The sequence below is a fragment of the Hipposideros armiger genome, unplaced genomic scaffold (assembly GCF_001890085.2).
Source record: "Hipposideros armiger isolate ML-2016 unplaced genomic scaffold, ASM189008v1 scaffold_233, whole genome shotgun sequence".
In the NCBI taxonomy this organism is placed as follows: domain Eukaryota; kingdom Metazoa; phylum Chordata; class Mammalia; order Chiroptera; family Hipposideridae; genus Hipposideros; species Hipposideros armiger.
The window spans coordinates 174,410-197,644 of NW_017731583.1; positions in this window are offsets into that span (position 1 = coordinate 174,410).

Below are 23,235 nucleotides of genomic sequence, written 5' to 3' on the forward strand. Positions count from 1 at the left end.
ACTCAATATATGCTGATAACAAAAGATGAATATCAGTCATGTGTATACATTGTTTTGGCACCCCAGTATATCTTACTATTTTATAGATTGTGAGCTTCATGAAGATAAGGGCTTTTGTCTGTGTTTTTTACAGCTTTATTCTCAGGGCCTGGAACAGTACCTAAAATATAGGAGGTGCTCAAAAATACCTAGTGAATAAATCAATAAACACACAACCTATTACTAAGAAACAAGGCAGAGACCAGGAAATGTCAGAAAAGAGAAAATAAAGTCCCTTATTAAATAACATTTAGAAACATATTCAAAATATCATACATTTATAAGTAAAGATACACAATTTCCATAAACTGGTTGCTTTATGGCTGCTAATTCTAATACTTCTTGTTCATTATAATTACAATCTTATTTGAAATTTATATTCTAATTTAATTCAAGCTAAGGTAAGCTTGATGGTAAATGTATCCTTCATTAGGACATTAAATTTTATCCGTTTTCTCAAAAGTAATACATTCTTCCCCTTATCCAGTTGGTAATCAGTTAGGAAATGAAGATAATTAATTGGTTGTGAGGGATCAAAAACACAAAATCTCATGACTTTTTTTTATCTAGCCATTGTCTGCAATAGTGGTGACTATTAATTGTACAGATAGCAGAAAATAAATACATCAAAGTGATTGCTTGGTATGATAAGTGCCCTTTTAGAATAAAATTGTTTATCCTAATATTCATCACACCCTTCATGTACCCTTCATTCTATTTGTTTGATCCTTAGATGCTTTCTTATGTCCTACAATTTTCAGTCTTCCTTGCATTTAGGTTTTCCTTGTGCTGGAGTTCCAGCCTTTTAGGATGTGAATGATGTTGATATTATTCAGTTTCTGAGTCACGCTCTTAAACGGAAAATGTGCATGCCCTCCACTTCCCTTCTCCTGCACCTTGCAGCCTGGGATGTTGAATCAGCAGATGGTGTGTGCATCACCCCTGACTTTTCCAAAAAAGGGAATAGCCTAGGTGATAGAAGATCTTAGTCGCTGACATCAGAAAGCCCTGGAAAAAAATCTATCTGGACATTTACATGGCAGAAAACCGAAAGTCTATCTTTTGTAAGACAGTGTTTTACAATCTCATGTGACAACCTAAGCTTATCCAAACTAATATAGTTCTGGACTAAAAGTTGTGACTCAGTGTTCTAGTCCTGGCTCTTATTGTCAAGGTGGCCATACTTAAGTAAGTTCTTGACTCCATTTCACTAAGAATGAATTGTTTGATCAATCAATTATTAGATACATGCCATATGTCAGTAAATGGACAGTCCACTATGGATTATATGTTCTATAAACAGCATTTAACTAAATGATAGCAAGCTCCTAGTATTAGAGAACTCTACATTCAATATTTAGTCCTCCTTAACAGTGTGAAATACAGAATGTCAGGTGCCACAGTGGGGAAAACCCCACAGTGAAATGTGAATGGAGTTTGGAGTCAGAGAACTCATACTCATCAACTCAGATCACTCACTTTTAATTGTGTAACATCAGGGAAGTTGCTTTATGTTAATGCAAAAAACATTTTTTTCACGTTCAAATGCAGATAAATATATCTATTTTACAGGGTTGTTTCACAGAATAAATGAGATAACATATGCAGAACACTTATCATAGTGCCTAACAAAATTAGTGTTCAATATATGGTGGCCACAACCATTATTATTATGACTATATTATTGTATTGCTCTAATTTTCAGCCAATTGTAGTTGGAAAGAGATATAGATTTTATATATATATATATATATATATATATATATATATATATATATATATATATATTTATTTATATATATATATTATATATTATAACACAAAAATTACATATATATATTACACAAATGTTGCTTGAATGCTACTAAAATATATAATTTCTGGTCAATAGTTTTATTTTTATGATCATAAGTCTTGATTCTAACTGAATTGTTTGAATCTTGTAGGTACCAGTAAATGTATATTTAAGAAAAAAAAGAGAGACTCTTCTAGAATTCCCTTCAGGCAATTATGATATAGGATCTGGAGTAATTATTCCATAAGCTGTGGTAAATTATCAAACTTAATTCAGACAGGAAAGTTCACTTCTCTAGGTGTGTATATGTAAATCCTTGTTTGTGGAAGTTCCCCATTCAGTTAGCAGTAAGCTAGTGCTCCAGTGTGTTATGAGACCACAACATGAGTTATGTGGAAGACATCTTTGACTACTAGTGATTGGGAAAAAAAAAAAAATCCCTTAACACTTTATTCAAACCAGGTCACAAGTCCCACACGTCTGACCAAATTCCAAACTAAATAACGTGTTCTGCTCTGCATACCTACTTTTCTTTCACAGAAGAGAAAAAATGTGACTTCAATCTACAGTCTCATGGGATTTTAGAAAACAATTATATGTCCAAAGACAATGCTGAGAGAGAAACTAGATTCACAACCCAAAAGCATTTTACAAGGTGAGGAATAAGTATGTGTGTCAAAGAATAGAGGAGTAAAGTATGTTCAGAGCCTAAGTTAAGAATGTGGCCAAAGAGCTGGCGTTCGGGAGCTAAGACATGAAAGGGATGTAAAATATAAGGAGTTTCCAAAAAAAGTCTTAAGTTATGGAAAGGTGCTAAGGCTCTTATTGGAATGATTTTTCCAGGGGCTAAAGGGAAAGATTTGCCCTGAGTAATGTGTTCATGATGAGAAATTGAATAACAAGGATGAAACTGTTTTACCAGGAGCGATACAGGAGTACATAGCCAGGGTACTCAAGCACCAGTTGTAATTGACACCACTCAAAACGACCACATTTCCTCACATATGTCTTCAGTTACCCCCTGCATTTCTGATGGAAACAAGGTTACTGGCTGATCACTATTCTGTTCCATTTATTCAATTTGTGTTTTATTCAGTTCTAGCCCTAATCAATTATATTATAATAATTCTAGGAAATGACTCAAGTAACGTTTCTAGTAAATAAAATTACTCCATTGCTATGTAACAAATTGATAATAATAAGACAGGAAAGGAAATGTTTAAACTGCTACAAAAGCAAATCTTCTTCCTCTTCCCCTTAAATAAATTCTTATCCACTTGTTCAGGGGAGGATTACATGAAAAAAGTTAATAAACAGATAGACACTACCTGTATTTATATGTTAAATTATTAAAATGTGTTGAGAAAACATTTGATTTTTTATAATTTTACATTAAAATATAACAGATTTATTATCCCATTTTTTTCCCTTTATACATACAGGTGCATTAACCACAATTGGCTTTAACCATCAAAGAGTTTCAAATACTTTATTCAGAAATGAAATCACTCTCATAAAGTTAATGGATTTCAATCCCTGCTACTTCTTTAAACTCTAAAGAACTTAAAACAAAAATCTGAAAATAACAAATAAAAATAACTTTTTAGTTTTAAAGTTTTAAAGAACTTAGAACAAATCTAATACCTGGGCCCCCCCTTCTGGAAAATACAAAATCAAAATACAGAAGTAGAATGCTGGCCATCAGCTATTTTTTAAGCTCCCTAAGTGTGCATCTTGGCACCTTGGATTGAGAACTACTGTGCTAAAGAATATTTTACATGTAAAATACTCATACAGAGGCCAAGTTCCTGTTCCAACAATTTAATTAATTGTTATGAAATGGTGAGGGGTTTATGCTCCTGAAAACAACAGTGTGAACAAGGGTCTCTCCTATACCTTCCTGGTGACAGCTGCTAATAAACTCTTTGAAGTTCAGTATCCATGAAAGAGCAATGCAGAAATCTTTTTTTATAACTGGAAATGAATCAGACAAGCTTCTCAGCTACTCCCTAACCAAATTCCAGTAAATCTCATATTATTTGGCTCATTTTTCCTCACTCCTGTTGCGACTTAATTCTGCTTCAGTTCTATCCAAATTACCCCTCTCAAAAGATTTTGCTTAGCAAATAACTTTTCAAGCTATATTATTAGTTCTTGTCAAAATTGCATTTCAGAATCTGGAAAAATATGATTTTAATACTAAAAGTCCCTCCAGTAATTCAATTACTTTGGGATTTTGTTATATGTGTGAAAAGAGTATTTAGCTCCAAGAGTAGACAGACTTCTAAGGCAGGGCAATTTTGCTGTATTTTTTTTTCAGTGAATATTTAAATTTAAAGTTCAAAACAAGTTCAGCAGATTAGAATTCCAGATTAACAGGAATTGGTATATGATCCCCATTTTTATTATTAAAAGGTGAAATTAAACCATCACATTTCTTTTCAGGAGGCTCCTTCTAGCTAATGTAGATACAGGGTGTGGACAAACCATTTAACTTGCTTATTCCTTTAACGGCAGAAAGTATACAGACGATTCAGTGAAGGTTTTATTTCTGCCGGTGTTTCTAGAATGCCTCTAACCTGAGGCAGTGGTTAAGGTATTGTATCCCAACACCTGGAAGAAGTCATCTAAACACTTTTAACAGTAGCTCATGTCTAATTTTTTATCCTGCTCTTTCATTCTTTTACTCATTCATTCATTCATTCATTCATTCATTTTTCAATTAATGTTTTTTAAGCATTTCTGTATACGTGGCTTCGAGGCTACAGCAGGAAACACAGCAGGAAAAAAATTCATCTTCACAGAGCTTGCATTCTTATGGAATAGAGTGAAAATAATCACTGTAAATTTTGCACACCGAATGATAAGTGCTAAAAAGAAATTGGAATCAGAGAGGATATTATGAAACTTGGGAAGTTTACATGGCTTTCGCCCTGTACTGTTGAACTTTAGTGAGGCCTCACTAAAAAGGTGAAACTGAAGAACTGGAAGAAAAGAAGGATGGACGCCATGGTTACCTAGGAAAAGAGACTGTGGTGGGAGGCATGGTAAATGGGTTTGAGGAACAGCTATGAGTCCAGAGTTGGAAGAGATGAAGGAAGACACTGGGCTGAGAGGCAGATCATGGAAGGTCTTTAGGCTCACAATAAAAATTTCTTTGTAAGTGCCGTTGGCAATCACTAGCTTGTTTGAACAATGGTCAAAAGCGATCTGACTTGTGGTTTAACAGGGTGGTTTTAGCTAACATATTGAGACAAGAAAGCCGTGGCCATGAGCCTAAGTTGAGAGAAACATTACGAGATAAGGATAAGAACAAAAGGGCTGAGGGTGTGTGTGTGTGTGTGTGTGTGTGTGTGTGTGTGTGTGTGTGTGAATTTCTTTAGGAAACATTTTTTCTGAAGTTCGATGCAAACACAGGTAACTGTCCAAATAATAAATGCTCACCTGGGAAGATTTTCCAAAGTAACCTCATGGGTGTTTTAATCATCCCGAACCAAAAGAAGTGTCACCACCATGACCAAAGCCTCTGTCTGTCCCCTCTCAGTATTCCTCCACTCCTCCCCAGCTGGAACCACTGTCCTGACTGGTAACACACATTGTGGTATTCTGTGTTTTTAAGCATTATGCAAATAAAATCATATAGTATTGAACTATTTTCTGTCTAAAACATTTTTCTCAAATTATGTTTGTAAAATGTATCCTTCTTACTGTGTGCAATAATACTTTAATTGTACAATGCAATGGCAATAGTCCTTCAATGTATTCATGCAATTGATGGTTCTTTTATTAATCTTGAATCCAGAAGGTGGCTTAACTCACCAATTCTAATAATTAATCACTAGATACCTTTTAGATTTTCTAGAAAAACTGAAGTTAACTATGAAAAATGACCATATGGATTCTGTTTCCCATCTTTATAACATTTACTTATTTTTTTTCTTTCTTCTTGTCCCTGAATAGAGGCTCCCAATGAATGCAGAAAACAAATGGTGATGGAAGGTGTCCCTGGCTCATTTCTAATTTTAAAGGTTTCAATGTTTTAAAAATAAGTTTAGTATTTGTGCTAGCTTATTTTTAACTACTTATGCCAGATTTAAAAAGTCCTCTTCTATGCCAGTTTTATTACATAAGTTTACAATAGCTAGGAGTAAAATTTTATCGAATGCTTTTTCTGTCACACTGAAACTATCTTAGGATCCTTCTCTCATTCTGTTAATACAGCGACTCCTATTAATTGATTTTCAAATATTAAACCTTGTATTATTTTAATAAACACTACTTCACACTGAAAGCTGTTGTTGGTTTTTATTTTATTTGCTTATAGTTTTGCATAGGATATTTGCCACATGTTCATAAAAGAGGTTGGCCATAATTTTCATTTCCTACAATATCCTTGCCTGGTTTAGGGAGGCACAAGTCCTCATAAAACAAATTGGGATGTATTTTCTTGTTTCTCTTTCTAAAAGATTTTGGTTTGTGTAGACTGATGTTATATTTTCCCTTAAATATTTGAAAGGCTTTGCTGATATAGCAATCTGGGCCTGGAATTCTCTTGGTAGGAAGATTTTAAACTGTGCACTTAATTTCTTTAATAGTTTTGGGACTATTCAAATTTGTTTTTTCTTGTGTCACCTTTGGTAAACTGTGGTTTCTAGGAATCTGTCAATTTCATCTAAATTGTCTATCAGCATGAATTTATTGGTAATAATAATTCTACTGAATAGTCAACTATTGTACATTAAATCTCTTTATATACACTCTGAGCAGGTTTCCTGGTTATTCTTGAGTAATTAGTATATGGTTTCAGACTCTGCATATGGCCTTACAGGTTGAGTAGTACACAGCCTCAGGGGATAGTATCAACTATGGTCTACAGTATGCGTGTTGATGCTAGTATGGGGCCACATTTCCCAATGGACAGGTTAGGTAATAAAGGTCATTACTCACATAGCACACTCACATGGACATCCAGTCAATGTGGATTTTGGGTCCTGCCACAGCAGGTGGAATAAATAGGGTGCATTTCAGCAAGGTCACCATCCCCAGCTTCTCTACTATGATTGGATGGATGAATCCCAGGGCTGCAGGCCACTAAATTCAACCCTCGGTGAAAGGTACGAAGCTCATCACATTCTCGCACCTATTTGTTGCCAGAGAGACGAACATAATAGAGGCTATGGATACTGTGACTAAATCTTACACCATGCCATCCATTTGGCATCAGTCCTTTATTTGTAAACACCATTGTCCTACACCCTGGAGAGAAAGACATGTGAGAAGTGGGCTTCCACTACCAGCACATTTGAAATTTCACATGATAACACAGATTTCATATGATAACACTCTAAAAACATAAAGTTATTTGGCTTAAACTAGAATACTTAAAAATTGCATATGAAGTAGCTAATTACTCTAAAAATAGAAGATTAACAGTGATTAGGAGTAACATGCTGGCAAACGTATTACAAGAAGGTATTTTGGTAAATGAGGAGTACTGAAAAGTTCTTATAAAATATGATTATATTAAGTAATGCTAGCTGTGTAAGGATTGCAAAATGCTTCCACTTTATAACTGTCACCTAAAAGAGGGGGAGGCTCCTTTAAATAAGAATTTGAACAACTTTTTGGCTCTAAAATTGAGAAGCCAGGAAAGGGAGGTGTATTTATGAAATCAATGAAGTCAGCAGGCATTTATTGATCATCTACGGTGATGGAGAGCACAGCGTTCAGAGTTTCTCACTCCTGTACAATCTAGACTTTCTCTTGGACTGCAAAGGTCAGCGTAACAGCTGGTTTGTTTTTATTTCATTATTCACTGTGACCACTTCCAGAAATGTTAGCATAGCCAAAATAAAACAGGAAAACCCCACTCTGAGAGCATAAAGATTGACGAAAAGGAGTTGAATAATAAACCAGCACTTGGGTCATCCATTTTCACACTTCAGCACACCGAAAGCTGATTCACGTGACATTCTACAAAAGACCTGACCAGAACTCTCCAAAATTGTTAAGGTCACCAAAAACAAGAAAAATCTGAGGACGTGTCACAGCCAAGAGGAACCTAAGGAGACATGACTAAATATCCTGGATAGGATCTTGGAAGAGGAAAAACAAAACGATTTTGGTAAAAAATGAAGTCAAGCTGCATCAAATATGAACTATAGTTAACAATAATGTATTGTTATTGGCTCATTAATTGTAACAAATGTATCAAACTAATGTAAGATGTTAGTAAATGGAGAAACTGGGTATGGGGTACAGTCAAACACTGCTATTTTACAACTTTTCTGTAAATATAAATCTAAGATTAAAAAATAATAAAAATAATAAATGAGTATATTCACTGAAAAACAAAGTAGATTAACTTTATCTGAAGGTATACAACATTATTATGAATTTACTTAACAAATTATCTGACTGTGACAATATATTTAGTACATAGTCTCTCATTTTATGTATACTCATTACAGAGCAATTCATGGCTATATGGTTAATATTTGGCTGGACCAATGTTTAATATTAATTTAGTAATTTTCATTGAGCACCTATCAAGTACAAGAAAGTATTATCTAAATACTTTGGTAAGTGCCCTGGTAAATCATAAAGGAATCCCTCTTAAATCTAGTAGAGGACACAGAACACACACAGATCTATTAGACAATATTGGAAGCAGTAAGACTGTAGTGGATGCTCTAGTGTGTCACCCTGCCTTTAGGACACAGCATTCATTCCTACAGCCCATTATATCAGTACACTTTTTAGGGTCCAGTGACCTTGGGCATTCTAAGAAATACCATCCAAAGAAAAGAACAAATTACCTCACCTTGCCCTTCCCAGCACTAAGAAAGAACAAAGCTTGCCACGTGCTACACTTGAGACTACTGCTCTAAATCTTTTTATGAATAGCAATGGAAGGCTGACAGCTTTGAGTGGACCAGAGCAGGAAAAGACTCTGCAGTGGATTGGGGCCAAGCAGTCCTGCCCACCAGTCATGTGACTTGGCTGTTTCTATTGCTTTAAGGTACCAGTGGTAGACAAGGATACCTCGTGGAACATATGTCTAGTTCAATAAGAGAATAAAAATATAGACCTAGAATTCTACAGGCAGGCCGTACACAGTAGAAAACTATGTACCACTTGAAAAGTAGCTTTTTTTTGTGGTGCTGGGATGTGTGGAGACTAATTGTCCACCGCAAGTGAGTGTGCACTCAGGACTGCCCAATGTGAGATATGTTCTATCAGACTGACTATGTCATAAGATAGGGTAGAGCCAGCAGCAATCTATAATAAGATGAATGTGATATTTATAGGATCACACAGAAACAGGGCCAGAAGAGCCATAAGTAAATTGCATAAGCAGGTAATATGACAGTACTCTTTTTTCAGCTTAGACTGTAGAACTAAACAATTTAAAATGAAAATAATCCAGAAAAGACCACGGCAGGTTTCTTTCTCTTAATAAGACATGTCTAAGATTTGTGCATGAAGATTAATTTGTACGTGAATATTAATTACACCATTATATCTCTTTATGCTTGAGCTAACAACCATTTTCTTATCAAATATATAAATTCCTCTGCCCCCCACACACTGTGTGGTATTATTAGTTCAAAAACAGTGTTTTCTTATGTGATTTTTTTTTCGTACAGCTTAAAGTAAAATAACTCAGAGGAGTTAGGATGAAGACATAGTTAGTTGCACTAGGCCAAATTTAATGGTTATTATTGTGAACATTCTGATATTTCTACAAACAGACCCCATATCTATACTTTTCCATCCCCACAACAGTGCCAGACAACAACCAATGTGAGTGAAACACATGTTACACAAGTGAAAACATTGTACATTTTTAGAATGAAAGAGAAGTAAGTCTTCATCTTGCAAAATAAATATTGAAGAAAGAATAAATTTGAATCACAACAAAGAAGCTGCGTTCGCTATTTTAACAACAACAATAAAAGAGTGACATCAGCAAGACGATGGAATAGGAGGACTGAGTGCTCGTCCTCCCACAGAAACACCAATTTAACAACCATCCACAGATGAAAAAACCTTTATGTGAGCTCCAAAGACCATTTGAGAGATTCCAGCATCTTGGTGGAAAAAGGTAAAAAGGACAGTTTCACTTTGCCTGTGTCACCTATCTTGTAAGCTGGCATAGCTCAGGGAGAGAATGCTTTGCCCGCAATTTCTCCCATAGCAGAGAGAACAAATTGAGAACCTGGCTTTCCTAGACTTTCAGGGTACTACTCAGGAGGCCCATTCCTGTGTCACTTAACTCAGAACCCTGAGGGAATGGGCATGGCTGGATCCTCTGGGGTCAATTAAGAACAAAGAGGGGATGAGAGTGCACATCAACAAGCACACAAATATCAATTGAACCATGGACCACGTGGGCCAGCCAGCACACCTGTGGACACTGACTGTCAATCTGAGAGCACCCCATCGACACTGCCCTCAGTGACCCTGCAGTAAGCATCCTGTGCATCTCTGTAGATGACACACTGGTGTCAGTGGCCAGATTGACTCTGTAGGATTGGGAGAAGGTGCTGGACCTTGAGACTGCTCCTTCAGGAGAAAGGGAGAGTAGTCGAGGCTGTGCCCAATATCCCAGCATCTCAATGCACTGAACTATGAGAAAGATCAGTGACTCTGGCATTCAGCATGGCTCTGCAGGGTAGGGGAAAAGTGCACAGCCCTAAAACATCTCTTTTAAGAATGAAGAGAAGGGGCTGGTCGAGTGGCGCGATGGTTAAGAACTGGCTTGGGACGCCAGAGGGCCCCGGTTCGGATCCCACATATGAGGGCCAGTGACACTGCNTGGCGCGATGGTTAAGAACTGGCTTGGGACGCCAGAGGGCCCCGGTTCGGATCCCACATATGAGGGCCAGTGACACTGCCCTCTACAGATAAGATGCTAAACAACAGCTCAACCTGGAGCTGGGCTGCCGTGAGTCGCCGGCGACAGCATAGGCTGCAGCCCCTGCTGCAGTGGGCTGCCATAAGCTACTGTGCGTGTCTGGCAGCCAGTGTGAGCTGCCAAGAGCCACCGTGACTGGCCGTCCAGAAGCTGGTGACTGATGTGCCTCACCCAGAAGAGCACAATGATGGTGCCAACCTGGCCCAGTGAAGCGACATCCTCCACAACTAGACTGAAGAACAAAACGACAGCAACTTGTCTGTTCTCCTTCCCCCAATTCCCCAGCTCTGTTCCCATCCCCCCAATTCCCCAATAAAAATATTAAAAAAAAAAAAGAATGAAGAGAAGCGGTACTTGTACTCAGTGTCCATGTGTTTAAGGACACTTCCCTAGGGAAAAAGAATGAGCAGTTCTCAGCACCTGGCATGACACTATGGAAGTTACAGAAGGCATACAATCCCAAAACATTCCCCATTAAGAGAGAGTGAGAGCTGTGGAGCAGCCGCATCAATAGAAAAGGTTTCAGAGACCCCAGGAATTTATAGCTAAACTGTCTGGTGAAGGTTTTTCCTTCTCAAAGCCAGTTCATAAAGACTAGAAGAAGTGACTGCTTCTTTAAATCTGTAGACATCAATACAAGGCTAAAAGGACCTTGAGGAATCGGAAATACCTTTTAACATGATCTATAAATTCAATACAATCACTATCAAAATCCCAATGGCATTTTTTTACAGAAATGGAAGTAATTTTCCAAATTCACATAGAACCACAAAACACCTTGAATACCTAAAGTAATCTTAGGCACGAACAAAGCTGGAGGCATCACAATTCCTGATTTTAAATATGTATTTTGGAAAAGACAAGATCCAAAATGGCGGAGTTGATAAACACTATGCCTGCTTCCTTCCATGAACACATTAAAATTACAATTAAATTATAGAACAGTGAACCTGGGGAACCATCTGAAGTGTAGCTGAACAGAAGTTTTATAACTAAGGATATAAGGAAGAAGCCATGATGAGACTGGTAGAAGGGGTGGAGACGCAAAACAAGCTGGCCCCAAATCTCCATGTAGTGGTTGAGAATCAGGAGGGATATTTCGCCACAGAGGTTCACCTTGGCAGAGTGATGGATTTTAGCTGTACTCCAGGACTGCCAGCCCCGAGAACGGGTGCCGGGAAGAGGACCCCGCACCACATCTGGCTGTGAAAAACAGTAAGGATTTCGACCATTCATCCTTTTAAATGGCCCGCACACAGACTCATTTGCACGCAGGCACTCACCTTGGGCTCCAGCAGAGGGACGGTGACTTGGGGTCCTCGGAGACATACAGGGGTGAGGGGGGCAGACTGAGGTGTGTAGCTTCTGGGGAAGGACTGGAGGACAGTCAGCATTTTCCCAGTAAGAGATCCTCCTTTCATGCAGCTGCTGGCAGGTGAGTGTCATCTTGCCTATGTTGGGCCCACCCCCCACAAGCCAAACCTAAATCTGATTGGTCTGGTGAGCTCTGCCACTCTGCTCTGCTGACTCACGGGGATGCTGCCCCACCCAACTCTCACAGAGCTAGAGGCACTTTCTGGTGAGCAGCCAGCTCCGCCCACATTGCACTCTTGGAAAACTATCAGAGTCCAGCAAACTCTAGGCAGGCGGCGACTGGCCTTGGAGTGCTCTGAGACTTTTTCTGAATAGCTCCAGGCTCAGCACTGGCACCAAACCAGAATCTACATTAACCTGGTGACCATAAATCTACCACTCTAGTGACTCCCTGAGACTCTGCCTCACCCAACTTGCATATTGCAAGAGGCTTTATCTGTGGCTGAAAATTAAGGGAGCCAGCAGGTGGCAGCAGACCTCAGTTTACAGGGAGGCCTCTCCCACATGTCTCCAAGTTTAGCACAGACAGCAAACAGCCTCAGATCACTTTACAATTCCTACCAGCTAGTTCTCGCCTGGTCACAGGTAGTAGGTGACCTGGGCCTGCACCAGAGCCCTTCCCAAGAGGGCTCAGAACCAAATACTTGGAAGTTGGCTTCAGACCACAGCAGAGCACCACCTAATTAGTCCCACAAACGGCACACACAAAGGATGGTCTCAACGGGCTCCAAAACACTCTGGGGCGAATCCCACGCAGTAGGTAAGTTCCCTGCACAGCAGCCTGTAAGCTGTGGATGTGGCTAAACGCCATAGCCAATCAGCCTGAGGATCAGTTCCACCTACTGATGTGCCAAGAGCAATCAAGTTTCAACTATAAAAAGAGGGCAAACACAAGCCACATAAGGGTCACTCCTGAAATACCCAGAGCAGGTGTTAAATGGATTAAATGCTTCACTCAAAAGGCATAAGAGGGCTGAATGGATAAGAAAACAAAACCCTTACATATGCTGCCTATAAGAGACACCAGATTGAAAGGCACACAGATGGAAAGTAAATGAATAGAAAAAGTTATTTTATGAAAATAGAAACAAAAAAATGAACAAAAAAAAACAAACAAAAAGCTGGGGTAGTAATACTTATACCATACAAAAAGACTTTAAAACAAAGGCTATAACAAGAGACCAAGAAGGACCCAGTAATTCCACTTCTGTGTATCTATCTGAAGAAACTCAAAATACTACTTATGGGGAGCTGTGTATCCATATGTTCATCATAGCATCATTTACAATGCCAAAATGTGGAGGCAGCCTGACTGTCTGAAGATGCAAGAATGGATAAAGAGGAGGTGGTACATATATAAAATGGAATATTGCTCAGCCATGGAAGGGAATGAGTTCTTGCCATCTGCAGCATCATGGATGGACCTGGGAGGTACTGTGCTAAATGTAGTGTCAGACAGAGAAAGACAGATGCAGTGTGATTTCACTTATAAGTGGAATCTAAAGAACAAAATAAGCAAAAAAATCAGAAACAAACTCATACATACAGAGAATATTTTGGTGGTTGCCAGATGAGAGGGAGGTTGGGGGTGTGAGTAAAAAAAGGGGAAGGGATTAAGTACAAATTGGTTGTTAAAAGTAGTCATGGGGATGTCAAGCATAGCATAAGGAATATAGTCAATAATCGTAATAACTATGTATGGTGTCAGATGGACACTAGACTTGTTTGGGTGATAGATAGGAAGGGGTTGGGGGCAGGGTGAAAAAGGTAAAGGGATTAAGTAAAAATTGGTAGTTATAAATAGTCATGGGGATGTAAATAAAGCATAGGGAATATAGTTAAGGACATGGTAATAACTATGTATAGTGTCAGGTGGGTACTACACTAGTCAGGGGATCACTTCTAAATTATGTAAATGTCTAACCACTATGCTGTACACCTGAAATTAATGTAAAATAATATTGAATGTCAAAAAATAAATAAACTGCTGTATCTAAAAAACAGAATGTTATTTAATAGAATAAAGAAATATAAACTAGATGTAAAAGATAAAAAACTAAAATAAAATATATTACAAACCTTCAGTATAAAACTAAACAGTCATATTTTTAATGTACAGTCATAAAAATAGACATATAGACCAAGGGAACAGAATAGAGAGCCAGAAATAACTCCAGCCAATCAACTGATCTTTAACAATGGTGCCAAGAACACGTGATGGAGAAAGCATAGTCTCTTCCGCCAATGGTGTTGGAAATACTATCTTTAGGCAAAAGAGTGAAATTGGGGCTGGCTGAGTGGCTCAGTTGGTTAAGAGCTTGCTCAACAGTGCAAGCTCTGAGCAACAGGGTCGTCGGTTCGATTCCCACATGGACCCTAGCTGAGCCCCAGCTTAAAAAAATAAAAATAAATAAATAAATAAATAAATAAATAAATAAATAAATAAATCCTCCCCTTAGTAAGAAAAAATAATAATGAAATTGGACCCTTATCTTATACTATACACAAAAACAAACTCAAAATGGATAAAAGACTTCACTCTAAGATCTGAAAATGTAAATTCCTAAGAAAAAGCATACAGAAAATCTTACATTGGTCTTGGCAATGATATTTTGGTTATGACATCTTAAGTACAGGCCACAAGACACTGGCATATTGGCAAATTGATACTTTCAGATACAGTTCACTCTTTTTAACAGGAACATTATAGGAATGTCTCATAGTTTCTTTATTAGTTTCTGTACATGGAGATTGGAATGGTTTTCAGGATTTTTTGCAAATACATACTATGCTACCATGGACATCTTTTTCATTTAACTTAGTGAATTTATGTGGGTTCCTTTGTAGTATGTATATCTCAAAGTGGCATCAAGAGTAGCCTATGTTTAAATTTTGATGAGTAACGTAATTTTGCCTTCTCAAAAGGTTTTCATTCTGTATGAAAAGGGCCCATTTTCTTACACTTATGGTGTTATGGTGTGAAGATTAACAAACATTTTAATCTTTGTCAGATTTCACAAATAACATACAGTATCTCATTTTTAGGTATATTTTATTAGGTAATACATAAGTTTGAGCAACTATATAATTATTTTGAAATTATTGAAATGGTTAGTCATGTGTCCAAACATTTTTTTACTTAATTATATGTTTTCTCTCCACTTATTTGAAATACCATTTAATCACATACTAAGTTCCCACATTTTTATTTCTGTTCAGTCTATTTTCTTCCAGATTTGTAATAAAGTATATTGACTACTCACAATTTATTCTTCTTTTATAAAAAAAATCTTACTTAATTTGCATATCTATTTTTTTAATAATGTTATTTTTTTCAAATTTCAAAAGGAAAAATATCTATTGGTTTCTCTGCAATCATGATAAATTCACAGAATAATTTATAAATTATCTTTACCACAGTGAATGTGGTTGCTTTTTTGCTTTATTCAAGTTTTACTTTATAAGTTCATCATGTTTAATAGGTATTTAAACTCTTTGGGTATTATTGTAAACAAGACATTGTTCTTCCATTATATCATCTAGCCAGTTATTATTTTCATAAAGCATGTATTTTAATATTAGATCTTTTACCTCTTATACTAGGTAATTTGGTATTTATATTTTTAGTTGACTCCCATTGGTTCTCTCCGAAAATCATATATTCTGCAAATAACAATAATTTAATTTTTCAAACATTTTTTTCCTAATTTATTTTTTAATAGTGGCAAATTACACAAAACACAGAATTTGTTCTCTTTTTTTTAAGTGTACAGTTCAGTAGTGTTAAGTATGTTCACATTGTTGTGCCACAAATCTCCAGAACTCTTTCCAACTTACAGAACTAAAACTCTATACCCATTAAACAACTCATTACCCCTACCCTCCAGCTTCTGACAACCACCTGCATTTAAACTTTTAAATGATACTTGCTTTTTTAATTTGTTTGTTTGATGAATACACCACTGCTTCAATGACATCAAATAATAGTGGTTACATTGGGAATCTTTCCTTTTTGCCTTCATTAATGGGAATATGTTGTTATTAGCTGTAAACAGCAATACTAATTTAGGCAGAAAAGGAATGCGTTGAGAGGACATCGAAGAGCTCAAGAATCCTGGAAAATCTGATGGTGACCAGACTGAGAAAAGAGTCAGGGACCAGACAGTTCAGGCAGAATGGAGCGAGAGAGCAAATTCAGTGAGGACATTATGATGACCTTTGCGAAAACTGGGGACTGTAGATCACACTAGGTCAACCCCCTGGCCCTGGCCCTGGTCACTGTTCATTGAATCCCATCATTTGTAATATGGCCACCGTAGTTTCTGTGATCTGGGAGGAGGGTGCCCAAGCTTTGGGGGCAGAATTATAGTTGTGGTCACAGATGATGACCTACTGTATATAATTGTTCTCTCTCTGCTTTACTTGTACACATTTCATTCTTTTCTCTGGGTTTTTAAGTCTAATCTAGATTACAACTATTCTGCCATTCTAAATTTCAACAAAACAAAGAGGGGCAAAAACCTTTTTTCATGTATGATACCTTCTGAAGTTATCACCCATTTATTTCTCCTATGGACACCACCTCGATGCTTATTTGAGTAACAATTTTCTGTCTATTTCTTGTTGTTATAAGCCCCCTTTCACTTTTGTACATGAACATTTTGCAAACTAACAAATCTTCTGGGTTTTCTCAGGTTTTTAATTTCAACCTTCTGTTGCATTCAATACTGTTAAATTCTCTTTAATCTATCTCTGTTTCCATAGCCATGCCTTTGGTGGGAACATTTTTTCCTTAAATGTCATAGTTCCATTGTTTCCAAAGCTTAGTACAGTTGAGAATATATATATATATATATATATATATATATATATATATATATGCACACATACATACATAGGATGCCAAAAAAGTGTATGCACATTTTAAAAAAGGTAAAAGCTGTATTAAAATTGTAATACTCAATATGTAACGATAACAAAAGATTAATTCAAGTCACTTTTGACTTCTTCAATTACAAGAGGTGCTCAAAGTGGTTACCATCAGTGTAATTTTAATAAATTTTTTTTCTTTTCTTAAAATGTGTATACATTTTTTGGCACTCTCTGTATATATACTGCTGTTGCAGTTATTTTCATGTACCACCATAGCTAGGCTATGGTGCCTAGTTGTTTTGTGAAACACTACTCCAGATGTGAAGGTATTTTATAGATGTGAGTGAGATTTGCAATCAGTTGCTTTAAGTAAAGTAGATTACCCTAAATAACGTAGGCGGGTCTCATCCCATCAATCGAAGGCATTCACAGCAAGAACTGAGTGAGAGTTCTCAAAGAAGGGATTCTATATGCAAACCTGCCCTACAGATTTTGAACTTGCAAGTCACAACTGAGTTTGCCAGCTACTTATAATCAATCTTTCTCTCTCCTCTCAACAACAACAGGACTATCATATCAATTTTAGATTGGTACAGATATAGATAGATATAGGTATAGGTATAGGTATAGGTAGATAGAGATAGATAGATAGATAGATAGATAGAGATAGAGATAGAGACATATCAAAATATACCTAGACATAGACATAGACGTAGATATATATCCTACTGCTCTGGTTCTCTGGGGAACCCTGACTAACACAATTGCTAATATATCAGTTCGATGTCCTCGATACTTTACAACAAATACCCACAAAACCCTAGTGGCAAATGACAGTAAGCTTTTATTTTTCACACATCTGCAGACCAGCTTGAGTCTGGATGATCTTACCTGGGCTTGGCTAGGTTCTGCTGCAACCTGAGGCAGTGGGGACCTCAGCTGGGTCTCTCGTCATTCTTGGACCAGAGGATGGTCCAAGATGGCAGAGATATAATATAATAGAGCAAGCATAAACACAGAAGCCTTTTAAAATCTAGGTTCAACACTAATACTTTTATCCACATGCCATTGGCCAAAGCAAGTCTCATAGCTAAAACCAGCTTCATTCATTCTGATAGGAAAACAACTTTACTTTTAAAAACAACCTTTTTGTGTGTGTGTCTTTGTCAAAAACAAGTGGATTAAAACAACTTCACACTTCACTAAATCATAAACAAGCGGATTTAAAATCATAATAAACCAATACACAGCATTGCTAGTGGTTTAATTCTTGTTTCCCAGTTGGAATTGACTTCAAATTACACCCATTAAAACACCATGAGTTCTTATGTATTACCTTAGGGGTGACAATGAGAGAGGAAACTGAAGACATAGGCTGTCATTCCACTAGTCTTTCAGGGAAGAGAGTGGAGATAAGAATAGGTAAAGGCAAGTAAAAAAAGGAGGAGCAGGCTGAGTCCCTGAGGCCTGTGGAAGGGAAGCCCCTCTCCAGCAGAGTGGGGGAACTTGCTTGAGGCTCAGAAGTAAACTGGGTTGGGGGCGGTAAGCATGAATAATTCCTGAAGAGATGTTACTATTGCATGTATGTTGATATTCATATTTCTCTCGCAAATTTAAGCCAATGAATCAATTTCATATGTATTATTTTTTCAGACCCTCCTAATCTCATAAAGAAGAAATTATTTTTCTCATTGTATAGATTAAATTACTGAGCCTATTTAGATTCATCTGTTTGCCTTTTGCATCTGTGATACTGTGATTGATAATAAATATACACTTGGTCTTCTTCCCATTCCCATTCCTGGCCCAGAGCTCCAAACACCCTTGGAATTTCCAATGATGAAGGTGTCTTTTGTTATGTTAATGAGGTAACCTTTGGAAGGCACCTAAGGATAAGGGCTAGTTGCCAGGAGAGCCAACCACTTGATTAGAGGATTGCAACATTCAGTTGCAAACCCAGGAGGATAAAAGATCCTTTGCTGAAGACCTTACCCTATCTCTTCAGCTGCAAGTTGACTGGTATCCCTTTTGGTATCATTTGTAATAAACCAACAATATAATAAGTGAACTGGTTTCCTGAGTCCTGTGAGCTGCTCTAGCAAATTAATCCAACCCAAAGAGAGGGTCACGGGAACCTCTGATGTATAACCAGATTAGAAACACAAGTAACAACCTGGTCTTGTGATTAGCATCTGAAGTGAAGGACAGTCTCATGGGACTGAGAGCCCTTAACCTGTGAGATCTGATAATTGTCCAAGTACTTAGTGAGAATTGAGTTGGATAGTAAGACAACCCGCAGCTGGTGTAGGAGGCTTGCTTTTGGTTTGGGTGAAATCCCCCACATGCTACAATTGGAATCAGAATCTAGCATCATGCTGGAAAAATTGTGCAGCAATGTTGAGTAACTCTAGGGCTTCTCTGGTGATCCTTGCACCTTCCTTTCCCAGAAAGTAATAAGAGAAAGTCACTAAGAACCAGGATGGGTTGACTAAGAAAAAGTCAGGACAAACTGAACTTTTCTGCCTTTTTAAGAGAGTGGCTAAATTTATAAAACAGAGAATACCATAAGCACTGTATTTCTTAATTTCAAGTAAAATATACCCTGTGTTGAACATTCCAGGAGGGAATGCGTAAACCGAGTTTAGGGTCCTCTTCCCAGCACGACTCAGAGGAATGCTGCTAAATACATGGAGTTAATATGATGAAAAACATGTTTTTAAATCAATGGCCTAGCTCGGCAGTAAAAAGGAATGAACTCTTGATACACTTAGCATCTTAGATGGATCTCAAGGGAATGATACAGAGTGAAAAGCCAACCTCTAAAGTGACACATGACTCATATGTGATTCCATTTATGTAACATTCTTGTAATGACAAAATTATAGAAACATAGAATAGAGTAGTGGTTTTCCGGAGTTAAAAAGGAAGGTGGGGCGTGGTAGTAGGGAAGTAAATGTAACTACAAAAATGTAGCACAGGATGGAACTGTCCTATATCCTCATGTGAAGGAAGTCAGGGTACTTTACACATGTGGCGATAGGCATAGGGCTGAACGCTCCCGCGCAGACCCACTTCCATGAATGCATGTAAAACTGGTGGGGTTTGAATAAGCCCAGGAGCGCCAATTTCCTGGTTCTGATTCTATACTAAGTAACCATTGCCTGAAACTGAATGACAGGTATAGAGGCCTCTATATTATTTCTTATAGCTGCATGTGAATCCACAAGTACATCAAAATAAAAGGTTAAAAAAATTAACTGCATAGAAGAAAGTAATAGTTGATATGCTTTAGAGTTCTGCCCTGTGGCCTTTTTTTTATGTCAACATGTATAACTAAATAGATTGAATGTTTAGCAAACAAATTCATGCAGTTTGGCATGCAAAGTTAACAGTGAGCATTCAAGAGTCACCACTACTACACAGGCTAGGAAAAGGTGTCTGGACATGTTAAGATAACTTCTATTTATCGAGGCCTTCCTGGGGCCAGGTAGTGGTTCTGCACATGTGGGCACCATCTCAATTGGTCATTCCCCAAATCCTGCAAAGAATTTACTATTTGTATTGCCTTCATAGAGATTAGGAAACTGAGTTCTTAGAAAGCATTTTTTCCTCAACCAAAAATCGAGGGGCACCATTCAACCTTACCCCATGTTCAGGTCTATCTGATTCCAAAGATTCTTTATAGTTAACTATTTTGCATTTGTTTGAACATTAACTAATCGTACAAGGACAGCATAAAAGAGAGCTGGCTAAAAAAGAGGTTCACAAACACACACAAGTGTGTGTGTACACACACAACGTTTACTAATTAAAAATCTTTGCTGATCAAAAATTTGAGTGTAAACTGAAGATATAAAAATGATGCATGCAAAGATGTCACCAAGAGAAGTAGCAAATTTGTATCGGAATAGATATTTGTTTCTGCACAATATTCTGTGCTAATAAAGACACAGTCACTCCTTGCTTAGTGACGGGGCTGTTTTTGTCATTGTGAGAACATCATAGAGTATAGCTACGCAGACCTAGATGGTAGGATCTACTACACACTTAAGCTAGATGGCATAGCCCAGGGGTCGGCAAACTGCGGCTCGCAGGCCACATCCAGCTCTCTGGGTATGTTCCGTCTCAAAAGTTGCCAACCCCTGGAAGAGCCAATCCTGTCCCTCACAATTTAAAAATTATTTGAGAGCCATAAATATATTTTTACATAATCACCATCATGTGAATGATATCCTTTAAAAGTTTTATAATTAAACTATGATCGTTTTATTTTAATTTTCAATTTTACTTCAGAGCCACATGTATGTACCCAAAGAGCCACACATGACTTCCGAGCCACAGTTTGCTGACCCCTGGTGGCTCTTCCATCTCAAAAGTTTCCCAACCCCTGGCATAGCCTATTGCTCTTAGGCTACAAACCTGTACAACGTTTACGACCAAAGATGTTCGTGATGTTAAAAGAGGAGGCTGAACTCGACTAAGATGTTGCATTTACTGCTAGTTCTGGGTGGTTTAAGCAATTCAAGAACGTGAAAGTGAGTGGTGAGTCTGCAAGTCCTATTGTGAAAACAGCTGAAGAATTGTTAGAAACTCTAGATAAAATGATTGCAGAGGAAAATTACTTGCCAATATTGACTTTGCCTCCACATGCATGAAAGTCCTTTCAGGAATCTGTTTCCAGAATAGGGGGGTTTCATCCATGTTGAATTCGAAGTCATCAAGTGACAGAAAATTTTCAGCTCCATTATAATCTTATGGAGCCAGTATTGGATATGTGGTCTGCCATTGATCAGAATGTCATTCTAGGGCACATGGCTGTACTTCTATTTTATATTCATTAAAGCTCACTTGAAGTTTAAACGTACGCATCATATTTTAAAGTGATAGTTACAAGTAATGGTATAAAAGGAAGAATATGTGGAGGATGACCTTGAAGACAGGTCTTCATTTCTGAAACCCCAACCTGGAACACAAGTACATGAGATTTGATAAATATTTGTTGCAGGAGACATAAGAATGCTTAGTGTAGACCAGGGTTCAGAAAGGCTTTGTTGTTGGGGTTTTTTTTGTTTGTTTTTTTGTGGGGTTTTTTTTCTGTAAAGGGACAGATAGCAAATATTTTAGACTTTGTGGGCTATACTGTCTCTGTTGCAACTACTTCATTTTGCCGTGGTGACGCAAAAACAGCCAGAGACAATGTGGAAACAAATAGGCCTGTGTTTCTATAAAACTGTACTATAAAACTTTACTATAAAACAAAAATAGGCACTTAGCTAGATTTGGCCCAAGGCAGTAACTTGCTCTTCCCTAGTGTAAACCAAGAAGAACTAACTGGAGATACAACTTTTTTTCCTTTAAAATGATTTACTGGCACCTTTCTGAATGGGACTGTGATTATTTTACTCAGAAATAAAACAACATAATTAAATTAGTAAAAGTTACAGAAGGGTAGATTTATCTTATCTTTTTGACTAAGAAATATTCATTTAGAATGCAAACATGAAAGATATTTCCAATAATTAGATAGCCGACTAATGGTATAAGCGGCCTCAAGATAGATGGGTAGGTGGTCTCATCACTTGGCAAATGCAAGCCGTGCTGAATGACTGTCCATCTACAGATATAATGTTGCGTCGATGGTTATATAACGTGCTTGTGAATCACCAAGGGGTGAAATGCAGATTCTGATACCCAGGTCCTGATTTGGACCTGAAATGCTGCATTTCTAACAAGCTCCCAGATGATGCCAATGTTGCTGAATCAAGGGGTCCCATTCTGAACACCAAGGATCTTGTAATATGAAACGCAGCCTCAGTTTCTGAGATGTTTTAGTTTCCAAATTCAAGAATATACTTGCAAATTACACACACACACACACACACACACACACAGAGGGTGCCAAAAAAACATGTACACATTTTAAGAAAGGAAAAAACTGTATTAAAATTGTACCTCCAGTATATATATATATATATATGTATATATTCTTGACATTAGGGTAAAAAACAACCACTTAAATTTTGATAAGTTTTTTTCAATTTTAGAAAATTATTTACTTGATAGCTTACATCTAAAGTTAATCTGATTGAAAATAACCTTTACTTTTCCGAGTGTTACCAACATATGTCCTCATTTAATGTTTTACCATAGTAAAATGAAGGTAATTTAGATGGAGTAAATACTTTTATCAAGCATACTATACAATTACTTTCATAATAAGACAAATAACAGGGGT